We start from the raw sequence: 24,012 nt of genomic DNA on the forward strand, positions 1-24,012 counted from the left end.
CTCCAAATACTATTTTACTTAAAGCAGCACTTACTCATTTGGCTGTTTTCAAGGTCCAAGTTCAAAACATAAAGATAGCACACAGCCACAGATACAAAGCAAAGACTTATAACAAGGATTGTGAAACAAACACCAGTTCAAGAGAAAGAGTACACCATGGTCAAGGTTACAGTCTGAGAGTCAAATGCGGAGAGTTCACTGATTAATGTCCAAGGTTCAAGAGACCAAGGCGTAGTCATGGTTCCAAAAATCAAGCCAGAGAGTCCAGAGTTCAAGTGTGATCCTAAATACATAGTCAAAAATTAGTCGAAGGATTCAAGGTGCACCAAGGTTCCATGCAAGATAAAGCAGTAACAGGATTCTCACCAAGGTTCAAGGCACAAGGTTCCAAGAGTTCCCAAGACAGGTCAGGATATCAAATCCACACAACCTAGGGGAAAAACCACCAGCATCCACAACTAAGTATGACAGATACTTTTCTCCCAAAGAGCAGTCTCTGCTAAGTTCCTTTTATGCCATACAAGAAAGAGAAAATAAGAAGAAATAAAGAAACAAGAGCCTCAGTTCAGCCAGAACTGTGTCTATCTCTCAAAGACTTCACCTCTCCTTATAAAGACTTTGTAGTGAGACTCAGGAGGAGAGAAAATCTAAACTTCCTGTCAGTTAATCAATTCATGTTTGATTGAAACTATATAATCTCCAATCTGTTCCCTGCACAAACAATACACCTTCCATGTAGTTAAGATAGCGTGGGGGGAGAACAGGGCCCTTTGGGGGAATCAAACTCAATCCTTTTGGGGAAGAAGCAATGCTCGCGATGAACACCTGGAGCCACTTACGAGGCTTACATAACTCTTCCAAAAAATCATAGGTCAGTGTATTGAATCTTAAACTTTTTGTGTGGGTGCCCCTTGCGTTTCTTAATATCATGTCATATGTATGATTCTTAGAAAACTGATATGACAAATGAGACACAAATGAAGTTTTGCACAGCCCTACTGAGTATTATATGACAAAGGGGCAGTAAAACAACATTGTTTTTGGGGCTGGTTTCTGCCCTCTCCAGGGACTTGATGGTTGACACCCTTTGGTTAGTTTTCAAGTTTGGCAGCTGTCTAAGAGCAATCAGAAGTTTATAGGCTCCTCTCAGAGACTGATGTTTTTACTCTGGGGAAGTTTGGGTATTTGATCTAGGTGAGACGTATTCGTACAACAGGTTGCTCCTCACTTTTAGTTTTTGTTTATTATTTAAAAAATTAAATAGATAACCAATAACAAAGTTGTCCTTATTTTATTTTATATTTTGTGTCTAGTCTTGTTATTCCTCTGGTTGGTCTGGGGAAAAATATTTTTAAAAAACAGAGATTTGCAGGTTTTTTTTTCTGTTTTCATCATTTTTGTCAGTTGGTTCAGTTCCCAAAGGGTGACAAAACAAATTGTCCCAGAGGATGACAAAAAATTGTCTCTCAGACCTACTGAATTTGCCATTCCTGATCTAAACTAAGGCCCATCCAAATATACCGTGATGAATCAACCATGTGCAACTTCTTGCTACTAAAAACTTGTTGAACCCTGAACAACCTTTGCAGTGGCTGTTTGCCATTTTTCATTAGGCAAAGGATATCCAGGTACACATCAGTCAAACACAATACAATATTTATGCCATGCTGGCACGTCACTCCAGTTTAAGACTCCATGGCAGCTGAAGTGACAAGGTCTGTCTATCGATTGGAATACAGTCATGTAATTTCTCAGGAACACATGTCACCGCAGTATAAATTAGTGTGCTTTTCCTAGCTGAAAATAAGTCAAAATCATTTCACATTTGTTGTGGAACTTGAGCTGTCTGCCTCTAGTACAGAGCGCATGGGGAGCAGGTACATAAAGTTGGCTGATTTATGAGACACCACTTGTCAGTCTTGTTTTCCATGTAACAAGCAGCAAGATGAAATGATAGAAAGATCTATGATGGTAAAAAGTTTAGTATAACAAAAAGTTATGTCAACAGTGGAAGCAAATTTTGCACATAAAGCATAATTTTTTTTAAAAAAAAATTGGACTACACATTTTATTTTCAAATTAAGAAATGTAATATATTCCTCTTTGTTAACACCAACATCCATGATGCTGCTGCATAAAGGAATTCATTGAAATAAGGTATAAGAACTTATACTTTTAATCAGTCACAGCAATTCTTAGACAGGGTGAAGATATGTTGTAATAATTATTAAGAATTATGGTAGCAGGGTTATTGCGGAATCATTGTGGGGGAAGAGACAATGTAGGTAACAGTGTATAATGCAGTCAACTACCATAACACAAGTTGCTTCACTTTGATATTCTTAGGCAGATGATTATCATGCACTTTGCTTGAAATCTTAAATGAGGGAAGTCATGTTTTTCAGGTAGAAGTTTTCAGCTTCATTACTCATAATATGAGCCACTTCTAGATATGTTGCTGTTATTAGATCGTGCAATATTCAATCTAAAAAAGACATATTAGTGTCACTTTGGATGCTTCTCTAATTTTGTTCTCCATTAAAAGACAAAACATAATATTTGAGGCAGATAACAATAAGAAGTTCCAGTATTTTTTGTGTCTTGCTGACCTGGCATTGCCACTGACTAAGATAATACTAATGGATCTGAACTTTCCCTTTCCCTTTGATTGTACACTCATGTTTACATTTGGGATAGAAAAAATATTTCAAATTGTTCAAGAAATTGTCAAAAACATATGTTTTGAATGTTGAAAACCCCTGCAAGAATTCTGAACTAATGAAAATTTTCAGTTTGGAACTTATTCTGTACATAATTTGTTTCTTGTTTTAGACAGAAAATAACAGTTTACATGCAGGGACCATTTTTTCTATGGAAAAATGGGTTTTCTATGCAGATATATTAATTTGTTGTTTTCTGCACAGAATAAAAGTCACAATAAGGAATTCTGTCTGCATAAATTGTGCACATGATACATTTTCATAGAAAATACCATTTTCAGGAGAAACAATAATTCTATGCACAGAAATTAATGCTTTTGATTTGAAATATTATTTTGTACAGGAAAATAAATGGTCTTTCCAGTGCAGAGCATACTGATTTTAGTGCAAAACAACTGCAGTAGCTACATTTTTGCACAGAATAAATACCCAGTTATTACTATTATGACTACTTTTTATCATGAAAAAACATTTTATGCACACATTTTGTATTTTTGTATTGAAATATTATTTTTTTCACAGAAAATTTTATCCCTTGCACAGAAAATCACAATATGCAAATTTTGTGCAGAATAAATCCCAAAGTACAAAGAGACTTCAGCAATTGTTTGGCTTTCAAAGACATTACCTTCAAAAAAGAAATTCAGGCCCCATCTACACTGCTATATAATGCAGTTTGAAATGCATTGAACTGGATTGCATGAGTCTATATTGCCATATAATTCAGTTCAATGCAGCTAATCTGCATTCAGAAACTGCATTATATGGCAAGGTAAAAGTGGCCTTGGTGAAGAATTGCATCCCTAATTTACATGAAAAGTAATATCACCTCCAGGATGCCTTTTTATTGAGGTAGCATTCAAAGTTAACAATTTCATTCTACTTCATTCCACTTATCTAAGATTGTACTCATTGTAATGATGTTTTCAGTCATGGAAAAATGCTTGGTGGCTATGGCTTCCATGATATTTCAAAAAATATGTGAGAGGTGGCTGGGACTATCATCTATGGCATGATTCTATTCAAGCCACTACTTTCATATTGCTTTACTTCAATTGAACTAATATGCTCACCCAAAAGCAGATACAGTAGAGTCTCACTTATCCAACACTCGCTTATCCAACGTTCTGGATTATCCAATGCATTTTTGTAGTCAATGTTTTCAATACATCGTGATATTTTGGTGCTAAATTCGTAAATACAGTAATTACTACATAGCATTACTGCGTATTGAACTATTTTTTCTGTCAAATTTGTTGTGAAACATGATGTTTTGGTGCTTAATTTGTAAAATCATAACCTAATTTGATGTTTAATAGGCTTTTCCTTAATCCCTCCTTATTATCCAACATATTCGCTTATCCAACGTTCTGCCGGCCCGTTTATGTTGGATAAGTGAGACTCTATTGTATTGGGAAAATAGGTAGCATAGAGCCAGCACACTCACCCTTTCATTGTTAATGTTACAAATTCTGTCTCCTTAAGTAAATACAAAGGGAATGGAAGGATACCACTCTGTGCTCTTATTTGGCTTTCTCCCTGATTAGACCAGATTCAAATATATTTATTTATTTGTTTTTTGTTTATTTTGTATACCACTCTTCTCCCCCAGGGGGACCCAGAGCAGTCTTACATAATGGCAGAATTAAATGCCACATATAATACAACAAGTAGAAAAACCAAACATAAAACACAAATAAAAGCCGGTATCCAAAACAAATGAAAACAATTAAAACCATGTGACCATTACAAAAGGGGAAGTTGCAAGCCAAAGTCAGAGCCAGTCTGTGTTTGAATTAATATTAATCCATCAGGTCATATCAGCTCATATCTTAGAATGGGACAAATGCTTGATCCCATAGCCAGGTCTTCAGCTGCTTCCTGAAAGACATGAGTGAGGGGGCTTTCCTAATCTCCCTTGGCAAGGAGTTCCACAGACATGGAGCCACCACCGAAAAAGCCCTGTCTCTTGTCCCGGCCAACTTCACCTGTGACGGCGGCGGGACCGAGAGCAGGGCCTCACTCGAAGATCTTATTCTGCGGGACGGTCCATAGGGGGAGAAAAAAATAATTGTTCATCTCTAAAGGATTCTGCTCTTCCTCTTCTTCCTTCTTTAATACCCTTCTTTTTCATGAGAATAAAGGAAATGCTACTCTGCATACTTTTGTCACATTTCCCAAGGCCTCTCCCACAAAGCTTCATCTCCTTCTCAGCTTCTGAAGTTCAGCTATCATAGCTCTATTTTTATGGTCATTTTAAGAGAATAGTGAATTCGTGGCACTCACAATCTCAGCAGGCAATTGTATACATAAAGCTCAATTTAATACACTTGATGATAATACCGACACTACTGCCGCTTTTCTGGTTTTATAACAGGGGAATATGGTGCATGTCTACCCAAAAGGCAGAGCCATTAAATTAAATGGGGCTTACTCCCAGAACATGTGTAGGACTTTAGCTTAACTGCTTTTATTTTGTTTACCTTTTTATTCAGGAAATTGGGATTTGTAAGATCAAAAAGGCCAGATGTGTCTTTATAGGTTCCTTGCCCTGTTTCTAAAGGCACAAAGCTTTGTAACTGTTTCTCATAATGCTTTCTCACTGGAGGGATACTCAGGCATTATATTTAACACATGTACAACAGACAATTGGTTTGTGTACTTATGTATTATTACTATGTAATTAATAACTTTATGGCAATGCATGCATCACTTCATTACCTGTAGCTAACTGTATGAAAACTAATTATTCAGCATGAACATTCATAGTTATCAATCCAATGTCTCCAGGTGCATTGATAGAAACCAATATAAAAACCACTCCTTTCATATTTTTCCCCTCTGAAATAGATCAACACAGCAATCTCTTTGAGGACTTGCACATATTTTAAAGCTGACATATATAGTAAGTAAGTAAAGTAAATAAAACTTTATATACCACCCTCTCTCCCCGAAGGGACTCAAGGTGGTTTACAAACATAAAAGCAGCAACATACTTTACAAGCAACATACATTACAAGACCTATACAACTCATAAAACAGTGAAGACCACAAGAAACAATCACAACAACCAAAACTGTGTAGGTTGCAGGCCCTGAGCTGCAAGTTTCTACAATATTACACTCTTCTTACATTCAAACTTTTTTTAAGTTTATTAAGTTTTTCTTAATAAAAAATAGACATGAACTTGGTTGTTGTTGTTGTTACTGATACTGTTATTTATTTATGAAAATATATGCAGCTCCATTACTGCACAACAAAACAGTTTCCTGTCCTCAGGTTTTTAATCTGATAGACATCCCAAAATAGAAAAATAAATAAATGCCAGCGTGGAATGATATTAGTCTAGCTCTTCTTCCATCCTAACTGCCATTGCTGTAGCCCTGGAAGGAGGAAAGAAAAGGCTGCATCTGCCAGCGGTTCTCAATCTGTGGGTCCCCAGATGTTTTGGCCTTCAATTCTGAGAAATCCTAACAGCTGGAAAACTGGCTGGGGTTTCTGGGAGTTGTAGACCAAAACACAGCAATGGCAGTTAGGATGGAAGGAGGGCTTTTCATCTCCTTTTTGGACTAGACATGACACAGCTGTGCCCCTTTCTTCTCTCCTGTTGCACCCCTAGGCTGCAGAGACACCTCAAAACCACACTGGAGCCCCAGACTATAAGCAATGAAAGCTGTTTATTGAAGAATATATGTAAGTAATAGCAAATCAAAGTTCAAAGTCAATTAAACAAGGTTTTAGTCCACAAGGTACGAGATATTTGAGAATCTTGAAGCAAGGGTCCATGGAAACCAAACACAAGAATAAACTTCAAACAAGGTAATCAAAATTAGTCCAAGAAACAGGATCAAAAACTGGAACAAAGAACAGGATCTCTAAATGGAACAAGAGATTCAAACTGTAAGGCTTTCAGGGACATGACTTGATAATCCAAAATCCACAGGAGCAAGGACTAGAGTTGGAACAAAACTCAAGATGCAAGGCTTATAGGAACTTGGCTTGGAGGTCCAAAGGTAACATGAAACAAGAGTCCATGAAGAATGAAACAAGAATCCATGAAACAGGAACAAACCTCTCTATGAGCAATGTTACCTCCTTGTAAAGCTAGATTCAAGGCCTCTTTCTGTGAGAAGTTTGCTCAAAACCCTTTCTCATCAGCAACCATCTGCTCCTTCGCAAATCCTCCCTTTCTTGTCTTTGTTGACATATTGCTTTTTTTCTGTCAACCTCATTACTCTTATCATGACTGGAATGCCCATCTGCCAAGGGATAACTTGACCTTGACTCTCCCAAGGATGCGGTTCAAGCTGCCTGCTTGGAACCATTGTATGCCTGCTCCCAGAATCCTCAGGGACAGCAGCCTCATCCAACTTTGGCTGTACAAAACCCTTTACCTCTGGCTGCATGGGAATCCTAGGCTCCGACCCAGATTCATCTGACAGGTCAGATGCAATTACAATCACAGACTGAACAGGTCCAACCTCAGGCTCACCTGACAGCTCAGGTGGAGAGTGGGATGCAACATCTCCTTCCTTAGCCAGGGCAGTAGCAGTTAGGATTGAGACACATTTTTGCATGTGCTTCTAGGCCTAAGCATTACGTACTTTAGTTAATGTTTTCTCAGTTTGGGCTTCTTACACTTGGCTCTCTTACAAATCTACTTTACTTGTATAGTGGGGTGGGAAAAGTACAATGGAGCCTATATATCATATGACAGTGGAACAGGCCTTCGTCACTGACATTCTATCTTCTGACATCTGTTTCTGCTTTTCTCTGTACAGAGGGATTCATGAAGAAAGTCAGTGTCTTAATTGTGCTATTATTTCTCCTTTACGCAGAGGGGTATTTTGTTTAGGTCTGTCGTGGAATCAGTACCAATGAATAATAACATCAACATTATTTTAAGAAAGCCTCCTAAGTGATACACTCCTGCTTGTCTTTTTCCTTCAGTCTGTTTCTCCCTTCTTAAACAACTACAATAACTGAAAAGTTACACATACCTCCTTATGAGATTGGATGCATATAACTATAGGCTGGGCTGCAGCCAATGGAAATAAATGATCGTTCATGACAGCAGCCATTAATATTCATAGTGCAAAAAGGGAGAATCTTGGCACAATATCATTTAAACATTATAAGGATGTCATGAGGTGACACTATCCGCAATATATCTGAATGTGAAAATAACCCAATGCAAATGAATCTTCAATATTTATTTGCCATCTCACCAGTGAAATAAGAGACCAGATAAGAGTGTGGGTTGAAACATGAGCAAGTTTTATTTAAATGTCACCTGAACCAACTTTATGTGACTTGCAACATGTTACTAAAGGGGCATGAACCTGGTGTGGATTTAAGCCAAGCTAGTGGCCCTCCATGACCTACCCCTCGGCTAAATTGGGTGAAACACCTGGGTCCGCAGATATAGTAAACCTTAATATTTCCAGGGCAACCCCTCAGGAAAACGTACAAAGAATTTTGCCCCCAGTCCAAAAGATTTTACGGAGTCCAGAACTCTCCACGTTTCAAGGCCATTTCCTTTCACCCTCATTCTGATAACGTAAACACAGGTGAGGGTTTCCATTATTAGGTGTACAAAAATGTAAACCTATGGTTGCTTTCAGCAGGCAGGCCTATTTAAAAGCCCACCACTCCCCATTTGCCCATGCAAACAGTATAGGGTAGGTGAACACGGGGGGGGGGGGATTCCTACCTATCCCCAGTAGGCAACCAATATATTATACTGTTAATGGGTGGAAGGGCAGGCCAACGACGAGGTTGAACTGACCTTACTGGGGCGAGCTGCTCTCTAAGGCAGCCATGCCCCTGAAATAGCTCCTCCGGAATTATTTTCCCAATGGTTGGCCTTGCTTCAGCATAGGTGGCAAAAGGCTTCCCCGCACCAACTTCATGGGGCTTGGGAAGCGAATTATCAACAATATGTATCAAAACATTTTGGGACCTTTGAGCTTATTTGTTATCTATGGCCTATTTCATCAAGTAAAAGAGGTACAGGGAAAGGTATTGAGAGTGGTAAACACTAGATACACACTTGGATTATCACAAGTTTTTTTTGCCATATATAAAAATGACACCCCCTCCCAACCATCCTGGTCATACTATTGTATGGGGAAACAGATCTCTCTCAAGGCTGTTTACAATAGTATTTTGTTTCTTCTGATCCAGATATATGAACAGAGCAACAACCTCATTCTTTTAAAAAATATAAACTATCTTGTAATGTTGAGGAGTGTAATGCTGCTTTCTCAAAAGTCTGGAATGAAGGAGATGACATGCCCTTTGTTGTGATGGAGTCTTTGAGTAGAGATACTACTAGTTGTATTAGAAGAGGCAGGAAAACTGCTCATGAGCAAGACTCCAATAAGGAGCAACAAAGGAAGAGAATCTGGGAAATACTTATGGAGCCCACTGATGATGATACCTTTGAGGGTTTTGAAGGGGATTGTGGGACTGGGAGTCAGGAGGATGGGATGTCAGACTTTGGGAGTGAGGTGATGGATTGGGGGAGATCCGGGAGATTCTTGAGGAGCCCACAAGCAGTGGTACATTTGAGGGATGGCACGGAGAAGATACAGATGGATCCTGGGGAGTTATGGGTTTGGACAGAAGGTGGTCTGGCTGGAGAGATTGTAGAAGGGCTGCAGTTGGAGATGGGGTGTTGGGTGACTCCATCTCTGATGAGGATTTGCAGCAACCAGCTGTGAATGGGCCGTTAGCTGGCTCAAGTTCTGAGGAGGACTTGTAGATAAAAGTAAGTTTGTTGCTAAAGTAATTTTGCAATCAGCAAGGTGTTTTGTTGGGGGCTTTTCGGGATCTCTGTTTCAGAAGACGTGTTTGGAAGACTGTTTTGGGACGTAAGTGTTTGCCTGGGTTTTTAGTGGCAATGGAGGCTGGCATTGTGTGGGTTTGCGCTGGATTGTCCTGGTTGGTTTTATGCATTATTATTATTATTATTATTATTATTATTATTATTATTATTATTAAACTTTATTTGTACCCTGCTAGCATCTCCTGAAGGACTCGATGCGGCTTACAAGGCCAAGGCCTCAACACACAATATAACAATACAAAACAAAAGGCAAATTAAAAACAATTAAAACAGTATAAACAACAAGCAATAAACAATACGCTAAAACACAATAAAACTGGGCCGGGCCAGAGTAATGGGTACAAGATTAAAAGTGCTGATGTGACAGGTGATATATAAGGCTTATAGGGCAAGTGCAGAGTGTGATATACGATCTTAGTTCTAATAAAGTGCTTATGGGACTTGGTATTGGAGATTTCCTATTAATCTGGGAAGGCACATTGGAACAGCCAGGTCTTCAAGTTCTTTCTGAAGCCTGCCAATGTAGGGGCCTGTCTGGGTGTTCCAGAGTCGGGGGGCCACCACAGAGAAGGCCCTGTCTCGTGTCCCCACCAACCGCACTTGCGATGCAGGCGGGATCACGAGCAGGGCCTCTCCAGATGACCGAAGTGAATGCGTGGGTTCGTAGACGGAGATGCGGTCACGGAGGTAGGATGGTCCCAAACCGTTCAGGGCTTTGTAGGTAAGTACCTGCACCTTAAATTGGGCTCGGAAAGTAAATGGCAGCCAGTGGAGCTCCTTGAACAGGAGGGTTGACCTCTCTCTGTAAGGGGCCCCAGTTAACATCCTGGCTGCCGCTCGTTGGACCAGTTGGAACTTCCGAGCCGTTTTCAAGGGCAGCCCCACGTAGAGCGCATTACAGTAGTCCAGTCTGGAGGTGACCAAGGCATGGACCACCCCGGCCAGATCAGCATTAGCTGCCGGCTTGCCTCCGTCACTTTGGCTCCTTGGGTTTACCTTGGACTGGAATTCGGTGACTGTGACTTCTTCCTTACGACTTGGACCGGAACTCGATGCCTGTGACTTCTCCCTAACGACGCGGACCGGACGTGGCAGCTGTTACTTTTCCTTTACAATGTGGTTTTGCTTTAGCAATGTTTTGGGGCATTGTGTGGCCATTGGTCACTGTGGGTTACTGCTGGTAGCTTTCATGTGTTTGTTTTGCTCCAACCAGCAGGTGGAGCGAGTTTCCAGCCTTTTCAACTAAGTTTGTTTTAATCTGGATTATTTCCCAGGATAATCCAGATTATATCCCAGGTTTGGGTCTTTTGAGTTCTTTTAGGACATTGTTATCTCACACTGAAGAGAAAGTGTTTTGAGCCTCCTTTTGGTTGTTTCTTAGGCTCCTTTGTGTTGTTTTTGCAATAAACTGAGTTTTTTATATTGGCTGGCGTCTGACTTGTAACACCCTTCAACATAGAGGGTTTTCATAAGTAGCACACAATATTGTACATTCTTTTTTGGGGTTCAAATGCAATTTTGTTTATGGCTGTTTGTTTGTTTATTTATTTTTGAATTCATTCATTCTTAGAAGAAAATCTCATTTTGTTTTATCAACAATGTAGTCTTTTTAGGGCTCTGAAAATTATGACAAGCATTTTGAATTGTGCTTGGAAATGAATGAATATGATTCATCTGCTCAGCATTTCCCATCAGTAACTATCAAGATTGATGGAAAATACTGTTAAATATTATCTCTAAATGCCATTCTGAGAAATCCTGAACATACTAATAACCTTTAATGCTGTTTAGAGAAACAGGCATGATTTCGAAATCCACTGCTTAAACAAAGAGTTGTCATGTGTCCATTAATCTGTATCAGTTTGGAGATTCCTCTCATCACTATCTGCTTGCCAGTGTACCCCATGTGTGAGCAACAGTACAAACAGGCTAATTTGGCATCATCACTCCACGTAAGCATTTTTAAATATCGGAATCTCAGATTTTTTGTACATGGCAGAGGAGAAACTTTAATAAGATTCAGGTCTGCTTTTCTTCAAAAAAGAGAGAATAAATAAATATGAATATACATCTCCCTTTGGGAGAGATACAAAGACTTTCCTTTGTCTAGGGCAGGCATATAGCTTTTTTGCTTTGTATATAAGTTTGCAAAGAAGTAGCTTTTCTTCTTTTTACATGCTATGGAAAAATATTCTATATCAAACTTAATATTCCATCATAAATGTTTTCCTTGTAAGGAGTCATACATGTTACATCATCAGTGCATGAAACAAAAAATCGTTTATCTATAAGAAACTACCATCTTCAATATTTATAGAAGCAATTATATAGATTTGTGTTTATAAGAGTTTATATCCTCTTCGAAGTGTCAAAAGACAGACTTTTCAATATATTGTGGCATCTATTATGCCGAAAACAGGCAGTTATATATTCTAGAAAAAAATACATTGTGAAACAACACATTTTCTCCCTCCCCTAATTTTATCAGCCTTTTGAGGATATTATTAGCCATGACCAACATTAATAACATGTCAGACACAGCTAGGTTCATCAGAGATTGTTAGAAACGGCCTGACTTTCATCTCCCAGGAGTTGGCTTTTATAGTATCACCAATCTATAACTACCCAGCCAGTCTATACCCCATTAATATCTACAATTACCTTTCCCACAAATGGGAACTGATATTTATGTGAGGGCACTTTAGAGACCAATCACTTAAGAATATCCATTGTTTCTAGCTGCCTGTCATTAGATGATTGCATCAGCCATCAGATATAAAGCTTTTCACATCAGTGTAATACACCTTTTTAGTTCATTATGCTCCAGTACCTGATTTAATTTCACTGTTGGACTATATTCTTTTAATCAATTTTGTTTTAGGTTAGATGGTTCCTTGGCCAGAACTAACTGCATGCTTAATATTGTTTAATGATATAGAAATTTCATCACTTTCTATGAACATACACAGGCTGGATCTACACTGCCCTATATCCCAGGTACTGGTCCCAGATTATCTGTTTATCCCAGATTATCGGACAGTGTAGACTTATATAAATGCTATTTTAAGTGTATTTATTATATTTTAATTTGCTTTCACCACACTGCACTATTTAATTGTTGTTTAACTTTTGTATTGCACTTTTTAAACTTTGACTGTAGTGTGGGATAGTTATCCACCTTGATTCCCCATGGAAAGGAAGGCACTGTATAAATGAAGATAATAATAATAATAATAATAATAATAATAATAATAATAATAATAATAATAATAATATGCCTCAAGTACCACCTCCCAGCAGCAAAGAACTGGTGGGATCACAAACCTGCAAAAGTATTGGAAAATGAGCACACAAAGATACTGTGGGACTTCCGAATCCAGACTGACAAAGTTCTGGAACACAACACACCAGACATCACAGTTGTGGAAAAGAAAAAGGTTTGGATCATTGATGTTGCCATCCCAGGTGACCGTCGCATTGACGAAAAACAACAGGAAAAACTCAGCCGCTATCAGGACCTCAAGACTGAACTTCAAAGACTCTGGCAGAAACCAGTGCAGGTGGTCCCGGTGGTGATGGGCACACTGGGTGCCGTGCCAAAAGATCTCAGCTGGCATTTGGAAACAATAGACATTGACAAAATTATCATCTGTCAACTGCAAAAGGCCACCCTACTGGGATCTGCACACATCATCCGAAAATACATCACACAGTCCTAGACACTTGGGAAGTGTTTGTCTTGTGATTTTGTGAAACGAAATCCAGCATATCTATCTTGTTTGCTATGTCATACAATAATAATAATAATAATAATAATAATAATAATAATAATAATAATAATAATAATAATATTGTCATCATCATCAAATTCAAAGCAGATAATCTGGGATCAGATGGAATATAAAGGAATATAGATCCAACCCTAGTTGAAGCATCTTCTATCACTTTTAGTGAGCCAGGATGCTTAAGGATGAAAATGGGTAGCCTTACGCCTTCATGTATATTTAGAATACGATTCCATCTGTTTTGCAAAAGGGAGAAGGATGCATGTGTTCCTTGAGTGAGAACAGAACTAAGCGCATGATGAGAGCTGTATTAAATTAAACACCTATGTAGTACAGCATCCTATTTCCTTCAGTAATAACATGGTAAACATGTAAGCACAATTAAATTAAAAAGAATTCTTCAATAGCTTTTTTTGTTTTTTGTTATACAGCTGTTCTACATATTTTGGAGGGTAACTTACAATGTTCTTCCAAGTAATGTTGTACCTTGAGAAATCTTACAATGGAAAGTAAGCTGAGAATGAGAAGTAGCAACAATCACTGTTAACTGAAGAGTAGCTACAGAATGGTGGATTTTAGACAGCCCAAGCAATATGAATGTTGGATCTCATGACTGATGACATCCACATAGTCTAGAAATAATGGATGCAACACACACACACACACACACACACACACACACACACATATCTTCTCACTAAACTGAATTGTAGTCTTTAGAAAGCTTCCTTGTTCTAATACTCTTTCCATGATCATAATATGAAATATTATTATGAGATAACATCCCAGTGTTTCACTTCTCTGAATTGAATTAATCAGACTAAGAGCTCAAGACAGCAGCTGTTATACTCATATACTCAGATGTTTATTTTTTAATCCCTGGCATTTGACAACATTGTGGTTGATTGCCAAAATTGCTAAGAACTTTTAACAATAAGCATGTAATTTAAAGCACAATTTGTTGAATCCAAAGCAATTAACTGGGCTGGGAATTTTGAAGTTTAAAAAAAGGTTGCACTTATTTGACAGGAATGACACCATGTTAATGCAACCTTTAACAAAACATTCTGAGTCCAAGTGTTGGCTTAAAGGGATTGGGCACTTAGACAACAAACTAATGATATTTACAATTAAAAAACCACTAAAACAGTAGTTTGGTAAATGTGAATCAGAATAAAAAAATACTTATGAAAATCATAGATGACAGCTCAGCTTAGTGACAATTTCTAACCTTGGTAAGCTCTGTTCCTGTGTAGACAATATTACTGCTGATGTATCAGTTATCATCATCAGAGCTGCCTCATTCTCCTTTGTGTCTTTCATGTGCCCAATTGAAGCTGGAGGAAGGTATCATTGCTCATGACTCAATGTGCAGGGTTAGAACAAATGTGGAACAATATTTTTCAAAAGAGCAAAAATATGTCTCTGAATTAGGAGAGCGCCCATAGGACATTTGCACACGTCATAGATTTGATTCAATGCGGGCGATTCTGACAGCTCTTATTGTGTTTTTGTACTTTTGAAATGGAATATCCCAGTTTCTGAGTTCAGAAGATGATCTCAGACCATCTTCTCCCACTTTTTTAATTAAACTGTCAGGAAGTTGCCCTGCATTGTGGTATGGTCTTTGTCATTTTAGATAAGAACTGTTCTAAAATGATGGTGGTAGTGGAAAGGATAAGGTACAAAGACACAGCATGGACGAAAACCCCTTTGATGGTATTTAGGGATAGAGATCAATCAAATATGCAGGGAGGTATGTTGTACCAAAATGTTGCAAGCAGTGTGTTATGTAGCCTTTTTAAGATCAGACCACTCTTTCACATACCTCTTCTAACTCATAATGTGATCTCAGTTCAGTGTGAATTGATTGGTTGCCTCAGAGCTAGGTAGAAATCTCCTACCCCTTTACATGTATTTTTACTACTGACATGGCAGGTAACGGTGGAGGAGGGAGGGATTTAAGACTGTTCACCTTGGCATCCCTTTGGTGTAGAATATTGCTCTGTAATAGCCTCTACAGGGCAATTGACAAGGGGTAATGTCTGAAGTAGAGGTGTGAGAATTGGCTGAAATCTGATTAGTAATACGCTTTGAAGATTTGGATCGTCCCTGCTTTGATATGTAACGATTTGGAGGGGTTCTGTTCCGATTCGTAATCCAAATCACGAAAGTTTCGCAATTGTTTTTTAAAGATTTCTTCCACTAGTGGCAATGAGGAAATTTTTGAGGTTTGTTTCTCTGTAATTTTTATGATTATCATGATGAAACTTGGCACACTTGTTTAAGTCTGCCAAGTTTCAGAATATTTCGGTCATCCACTGATTTTTTTAATAAAAAAACTAAAAAAAATTCCAAATATATTTTTAACTACCAGAGGTATTCCCTTGAATTTCCACACAATGAGACAACATAAGCAGGGCATGAATCCTCCAAATGTCAGAAATATTCATTAATCTTCTAATTTTTAGGAATTTAAAAAAAAGAAAATCAATTAAAACTTTATTTTTAAAAAAAGCTGCAAGAGGTATCCCCTCACATTGTGTCTCAGTGTGACAACATGAGCAGGACAGCAAGCCTGCCAAGTTTCAGAACAATTCAGTCTATCTACTGATTTTAAAGAATTTTTCCAGTTTAAGCACATGTGATTAACCTAACCAGGGCTTTAACATGGGCAGCCCTGTTTTTCTGATGCAAGCAGAATTCTTGGACATTTAGTTTAGTGTGGGACGTTTTGAATACTCTGTTACAGAGGTTTTCACCTTCCCAAACTACATCTCTCAGAATTCAGATTGTTCCAGAAGAATGGGGCTGCAGCTTGACGGTGGATAATTTTAACAGAGGAAGGTTATAGACTAGATGAAGGGGCAGAAAGAAACAAAACTCTCAAAAAGCTGCTATAAGTTTAATTTTTAAGAAACACATAAAAACAGAACAGACCTCCAAAGAACACATCTTCATCTATCTCATGCAGATGCCACAGAGATGCTGAGGGGAGTAGACCAGCCTTGTAGAAAGCTGTATGATTTGGCTTTCATCTTCTGATTGGCCAATAAGGGGAAAAAACAGCAAGCAGCTTCCCGCCCCTCTCACCCCAGCCCCCACCCCCTCTCACCCCAGCCCCTTCCCACCCCAGACAATTATGGGTGATGAAGTGACATTGAAAAAAAAAAACCTCAGAAACAACAAATCTTTACACATCTCTCCAAAAGTTTTAAAGACATGTGCTTTAATTCATAAATACTTCTGAGAGTATCATATAGCATATAGCTAGCTACCACCTTAGCTATATTGTGTAAATCAGACTTAGGAAAAACTCTTTCCTGCTCATGACAATCTAGATTATTATCATGAAGTTGGACATTTGTCTTTGCAGCAAATAAATTGATCTACACTTGGACTATCATTTGTAAGATATTTTCCAGTTCTATGCCTTCTCCTGGAAAGTGAGGGACATACGTGATTATAAGATCTGGGAACTGAACATAAATCCCACAACAATGGTTCAGAACACAAAGAGAATCTCTGGAAGGAATTTATACCTCATATGTCATATGGAAGAATTATTCATGATAGGCCTGCTTCTTTAGATGAATCTTTTACTGCAAAGCAAATACTGTCTCAGGTCTGATTGATGATAGGACCAGGTTATAGAAGTCATATTCTCCCTAGTGTATCTATCCTTTTAAACATATGCTTTAATCCCTTCTTTAACATTGGCATGATAAATTGAGGAAGCAAAGAGAGGGAAAAAGTATTATTCAGCAATGTCTACCTTTAATTTTTTGCATCCTGTCAGCATACACTGCACTTTGATTCAAGTCACTACATTTGTCATAGTGTTATATAGATATAATGAATTATTTAAGGTACCAATAATAATGATCTAAAAGATTTGGAGTTTTGTAGAATATATGCCTCCAATGCATGGCAACATCTAATGACAATGAATCTAATGAGATAGCTCTTTCACCACAGCAGAGGTTGAGTAATTAAGCAGACAAGTCTTTCTTTACTAAGCAGACTTACAGCACCATTAGGCAAGGAAATCAATGAAAAGTTATTTAAAGCAGATGACTAAGTAAATCACTTATATAGAACTTCCATTTAAAGTGTAAGGCCTCCTAAATAGTGGCTTCAAGATAGTTGAACTAGCATGCAGTGGAGAGCATTTCAGAGCCTAGACAGAAGTTGACTGTGCAGTTGAAATGTTATGTTTTGTAGGAATGTGCATATGGCTTAGCCAAAGCTCAGATTCAATATTGGATTGCCCGGGTTGAGTCCTATTTGTCATGTCTCCACATTGGCTAGTTTAGGACTGAATATGTCCCTGATTATGTCATATTTCCTCCAAGTATTCTAGTGCCTGAGATACTTTAGAATAATGGGTATTTTTATGCTGGAGAAAGAAAAGCACATTTGTGTCTTGTCGTGTGTTGGGGTTGAATTCAAGTGGAACTTGGCAATTTGAGGTGTCAAACTGCACTAAGTCCCCAGTGCAGATGAACCCTATAAGTAATAGTCATGTGCATTTGTATAGAATCGCTGTTCATTTCTGTTTGTTTCATTCATACCTCCCCTGTTTTCATTTTTGTGCATCTTCCAAAAACAAGCGCCTTTCTGAATTGGCGCTTTTGTTCTGCATCTGAAAAATGTTTTTTTTGTGCCATTGGCCAACATGGATGGGCTTTCCCATGCTCCCCTTCCCCTCAGGGCTAGAGGGGTGAAACTTGCCACACATAGAGGGCATATCTACCACTTTTAGCCCACCAAGTTTTATAACATTTGGATCATCTCCTGATTTTTAGGGATTTTCTTTTCTTTCTAGAAAGAAAATTTCCTTAAAAGCATTCCCTCTTTCCCCTGCTGGTTTTGCCATATAATCTCTTCAGCAGCAGCTGCAGCAGGAGGGAGGCAAATGTCAAAGATGTCCTGCACACCACACACACAACCCAATGCCCAGCCCCACTATTTCATTCATAATTAAAATATAACAACAGCAAGCAACTTCCTTTTAAGTTTTTGCATCATCAGCAGCAAGCATTAGCAAGCATTGTCCACTTATTTTACAATATTGTTGTTATTGTTATTTAACTATTCATGGACATACAATGAGAATAGTGCAGAACAAATAAGACAGATATACTGGAAAGGGAGACTAGACAATTGAGAGATCTATTTTTCCAAGTGTGTGTGTGAGGACCCGCAAAAGGGGCAAGATTTGTGTAGTGTAGCATCAGGAGTGCAACTAAGCATGGTTGAACTCCTACTGTTTTAGTGACACTGAAAACTTTTGCCAACCCAATGACTGTTATTGTTCAAATTATTATTGTGATTTGACTTTTTCTGAAAATTCAGTGATATAGAGGCCGGACAAGGCAGGCCAGAGAGAGAGAGAGAGAGAGAGAGAGAGAGAGAGAGAGAGATTCTAGGGTTTATAGAGAGTGTGTGTGTTTTTCAAAGGTGGAGGTGAGCAGCAGTGGTGGCCATCAGGCCAAGTTATTCCAATGAAGCTCAACAATTACTTTCCTTTTATATGTAATTATTTTTTAAAAAATTCAGCAAGCAGAATACCGACAGAGAGAAATATATCAGAAGTAGAAATAGTGGTAGCTTGTCAAAGGAATGAAAATCTAGTAGTAGAGGGGGAGGTAAAGAAAGTGGTTTGGAGGCCTTTCCTTTTGGTTATATTGCTATTACAGTAATATAATTATCTTTAACAAGACTTTTTAGGGATAAGAGAGGAAGGGAGGAGAAAATATAAGTGACCCTGACTAAGGCTCTGTGAGTCACCCAAAGGTTTTAAAATATTTTAATGTAAAGCAAAGAGAAGATAAGAAAGAATCTGAGCAGCGAGCAAAGAAATGCTCTTCTCCCCCAAGCCCCATGCACTGGCAGTGAGGGGCAATGCCTGGCACAACCCACCCCACTCATTCCAAACAACCAGTCCCTTTAAATAAAAAATTAAAAGAATTAAATAAAAATGAGAAAGAAATCAAAAAGATGCCAGCAGCCAAGCAGCCAAGCTAAGGTAAAAGAAATCTTAATCTAGCTCAGAAAAGCAGAGCAGCGGCTGGCAGTGACAAGCAGGCACAGAAGGGAGCAGCACCGGCAAATGTGCATCACACAATGAGTGCTTTGGGAGCAGTCACCCCAATACATACAATGAGCAATGCGTGCCCTGTCATAGTATTCTTCTCTTCCGATTGGCCCAACTGGGCTCAGAGGTGAATACTAACATGCAGCATTTCTCCATGGGCTGCATGAGGAGCACCGTCTGGGCTGAAAAGCAAGTGACCAAACAGTTACCATTCTCACTTTATTTCATTTTGCAGTTCTTTTTGTATCTTTTATGGATTACTTCTGGATCTGGTCTGAAACTGGACCTGAGACTGGGCCCATTTGTGGAAAAACAAACTGCGTGCAGTCCGGTCCAGACTTATCCAGCCCTTTTGTGCATCCACAATGAGCAAATACAAGCCAAGAAAATGGAAAAAATCAAGGTTTACTCTTAAGTAGCAGAGTCAAGGAGAAAATTAAACAAGCAGCTTCAAAAACACAAAACCTCCAGCTTCAAAATAACTCAGTCCATCTGGAGTTTTTCCCTTAACACACACACACAAGTGGTGATTCCACAGAAACTTAGTCAAATACATGCATATATAGCAATACCTCATGGGGGATAAAACCCAACAGAACTGAAAAAAAAGCCAGTTCCATAATGAACCAGTGCATCAGTGGCAAAGGAGCCCCTCTCTCATCTTCAAAGTGCTCCTGGCTTATTCTCCATCCACCTTCAGCCCAAATTTCCCTGGGAAGCACTCCAGTGGACATTTGGAGACCCAGAGTTTGGGTGATGGAAGCATGGCTGGCATCTCCTTTCTTTCCTTGGCTAAGCCATATGCACATCCCCTCTCCTTCCAGTGAAGGTTGGCCCATGATGTTAGCCATGGAGCATGACTACATGGGGGAGAGTTGCTAGCCACATGGAGCCAACTGAGTAACAGGAGTTGGAGCCAGAGGGAGATCATGGTAAAGCCTGGCCCCATGTAGGCATCTCTGAGGCTGATGTGTGCAAAAGCCATTTATCTTCCTTGACCTTGCTGGCCACAACAGGGGTGCCCCAATGGAGCCATCTGTGCCTCTAAGGCAATGCCCCCAGGACCCTTTGTTAAAGCCACCTTAGACCTTTCTCTTTTGCCCCCTTCCTCTGTCCCACCCTAGCTGTGAAGAAAAGTGGCTCTGTGGACATGAAGGTGTCCATGGTAAGGGCTCTTATACAAGCCGGTGAAAGTTTGGCAACTTTCACTACTAAAACCCCATTCATCCATCATGTCCTCTTTCAGGTACACTCACCACATCAGGGTCTAAGTCTGTCAGTTTCTCCTCTTACCTCTGTAAATTACTACTCAGCTTAACATGCAGTAAAAAGAAACACGAACCTGAGGGGAAAAACAGAAGAAGATGGGGTGGGAGTGCGGTAGAGAGAGAGAGGGGGGTAGAAATCTATAATGGGCTGTGCTACAATCCTTTGATTTTAGCCATACTATAATGGCTGCATGCAGCTCACAGGTCATGTGTAGTGCAGCTCTGCTATAGGCAAACTTTCCTGACCAAAGGTTTTACTGATAAATGTTTTAGGAGGGCTTATCCTAAATATCATAAATGCGCCAGGTCTTATCTAATCTTAGAATCTAATCAAAACAAATTAGCAGTTGGACAAGAGACCAGGTTATGTGGTTGTATTTTATTAGAAGGAAATGGCAAAACCACCTCAAAGTCTTCCATGTCTAACAAAACGCTAGGATATTCATGAGGTTATCATAAATCAACAGGAAACCTGAAGGCACACGCACATCTTCGCTCTGCAAGAAAAATCAATCTTCTGAGAACATCTGCAGAGACATAGGTTCAGGGAGTCCATTATATAAACAAAATGTAGGTTAAAATATAAAGCTCTTCCACATTGCGGTAGTAATAAATGGCAGCAGCACCTATGAAGGTCATTCAGTTCTTCTCACAGGAACCCTTTCCCCCCAAAAACTTAAATGGAGATAAAACAGAGGTAAGGAAAGCAAACATGCAAACTGAATGTCCAGCATGTCTGCCACGACCATTTGATATGTCAGCAGTGCAAATTTAAAGCATGTAAGAATAAATAGTTTGGTGCTTACCATAATGAGACAATAGTTCATAAATAAAACCAAGTATAATACAATGCAGCTGTGGCAATATTTCATAAATGGCTGCCATCTAATGTTTGTTTTCTTTGAAATAAGAAAAGACCAAGTTGTTGGAATATGCATGCTAATTTGTTTGCTTCAATCTAACAGACTATATCTCATTATGCTGATGCTGAAGATTATATCCCCTTCCTTTTGAAAATTAATAGTTTTTTTCAGTGGGTTGTTCCCATGAATTTTTATGTATAATGTTCCGTCCTGTTCTCCATTATCAGTTAGAAATTATACAAGGCACACTGAATAAACAACTGATTAATGCAAAGTTCTGAGGTTTATTTCCAAGTTGTATACCATAATCTAGTCACTTTCATATGCCATTCAAAACATATTCTATAGCTGCTTAACTATACACTACCAGTAGTATACAACAGTGGTGGATGACAGATTAATTTTGCAGGGGGCTACTAAACAATAGCATTTTATGGGCAACTCAGCTGTTATGTTCATTGTCCCCATGAAAACAGGTGAGTTTGGATGAAAGAGTTGGAAGAGTTGTCAGAATGCAAATCAGTTTGCTAAGGTAATTCTGTCTTTTAAAAACTCATTTTCCTGCTTTCTGCTAATAGTTTACAGGTTCTCTATGGGGTAACAAATACCTTTTGCACCTCATCAGGGGACCTTTCTGCTGTTCTGTGCTTTCAAGTTGTTTCTAACTTATTGCAACTCTAAAGCAAGCTTGATGAGATTAATTCAGAGGAGTGTCATCATTGCCTTCCTCAAAAGCTCAGAGATTGTGACTGTTTCAAGGTCACTCAGTGGTTTTTATGACTAAATGGGAAACTGAGTCTTGAACTTGTTGAGTCCTAGACCTATACTCATATCAGTACAGCATGCAGGAACGTTAGGATAGTCTAAAATTATTTATACATTCTTCAGACATTCTAAAATCCAGCACTGGGACACACAGACACACACAGTAAAAATAAGGCCTGCTGACAGAGTGTGGTATGAAACAATAATTTGACTTTCGGTAGGAATCAATTGTTTTTGAAGATGTTGTTGTTGTATGCCTTCAAGTCATTTCCAGCCTCTGGCAACCCTATGGCAAACATGTCACAGAGTTTTCCTGGAGAGATTGTTACAGTTTATGTTATGTGAAAATACATCTCCTTTATGATAATATGCAAGGATCAATTCAGCACCCATTTGTGCAGGACAGGCCCAAGGTAATTTTCAAGTATAGGCAAACAGAATTTTGGCGCCCCCCCCCCCCAAACCAATCACTGAAAAATAAAAGAGTTGGATAAGCAAAAATGTTGGATAATAAGGAGGGATTAAGAAAAAGCCTAAATGAAGAACAACACTGTGAAAACAGGGGAATTCCAGATAGGAATCAGTCAGGGCCAGCTAACACCTCCCAACCAAGGATGCTCCCAGGGATGAAGCAGCCAGGCTTTGAATCTACAAGGCCATTAAATGCTAATCAAGCTGGGCAATAGCAAGATTCACACTAGCCTCAAACAGAAAAGAGCTCTTTCTCCCACCCTGGACTTTCCACAGATATATAAACCCCACTTACCTAGCTTCCAACAGACCTCACAACCTCTGAGGATGCTTGCCATAGGGGTGGGTCTGGCCCCGGAGGCAGGCCTGGCCCTGGAGGCTGGGTGCAGGCCCTGGAGGCCAGGCGCAGGCCCCAAAGGTGAGCGGGCCCAGACCAAAGCTGAGAGGAGGCAGGGGGTGCGTGCTCAGTTGCACGCACGTTCATGCGCACTCCCCGGTTCTTCTCGGCTTTGGCCTTGGCCCGCTCGGCTTTGGCATGCTGAGCGGGCCCAAACCGAAGCCAAGAGGAAGTGGGGGTGCGCGCATACACATGCACGCATGCGCGCACAACCGGGAGCGCCACAAGCAAGTGCCTGGTTCGCCTGGCGGTTGAAGCGCCTCTGCATTTGTGCACCAATCAAAATCTTCCTCTGACAGCTATCAAACCCCTCAGGACAGGGAGGACTCTGCTGTGGGTGTCTGCTGTCTGAAAGGGGAAAAGGTTAGGGTGACTTAGCAAACCAGAAAGTAGCCTCTCTGAGGTCCAACAGCATCCAAAGCTATATCAAACACCTTTCAAATACATTTCCCAAATGCACTCTTCTGTAAATTCAGCAGAACTAGATGCCCCTCTAAGGCCCCATCTAGGTAAAGGTAAAGGTTTCTCCTGACATTAAGTCCAGTCGTGTCTGACTCTGGGGGTTGGTGCTCATCTCAATTTCTAAGCCGAAGAGCCAGCATTGTCTGTAGACACCTCCTAAGTCATGTAGCCAGCATGACTGCATGGAGCATCGTTACCTTCTCGCAGAAGCGGTACCTATTGACCTACTCATGTTTTTGAACAGCTAGGTTGGCAGAAGCTCAGGCTAATAGTGGGAGCTCACTCCGCTCCCTGGATTCAAACCTCCAACCTTTCAGTCAGCAAGTTCAGC

The sequence above is a fragment of the Anolis carolinensis genome, chromosome 4, assembly GCF_035594765.1.
Source record: "Anolis carolinensis isolate JA03-04 chromosome 4, rAnoCar3.1.pri, whole genome shotgun sequence".
Lineage (NCBI taxonomy): Eukaryota > Metazoa > Chordata > Lepidosauria > Squamata > Dactyloidae > Anolis > Anolis carolinensis.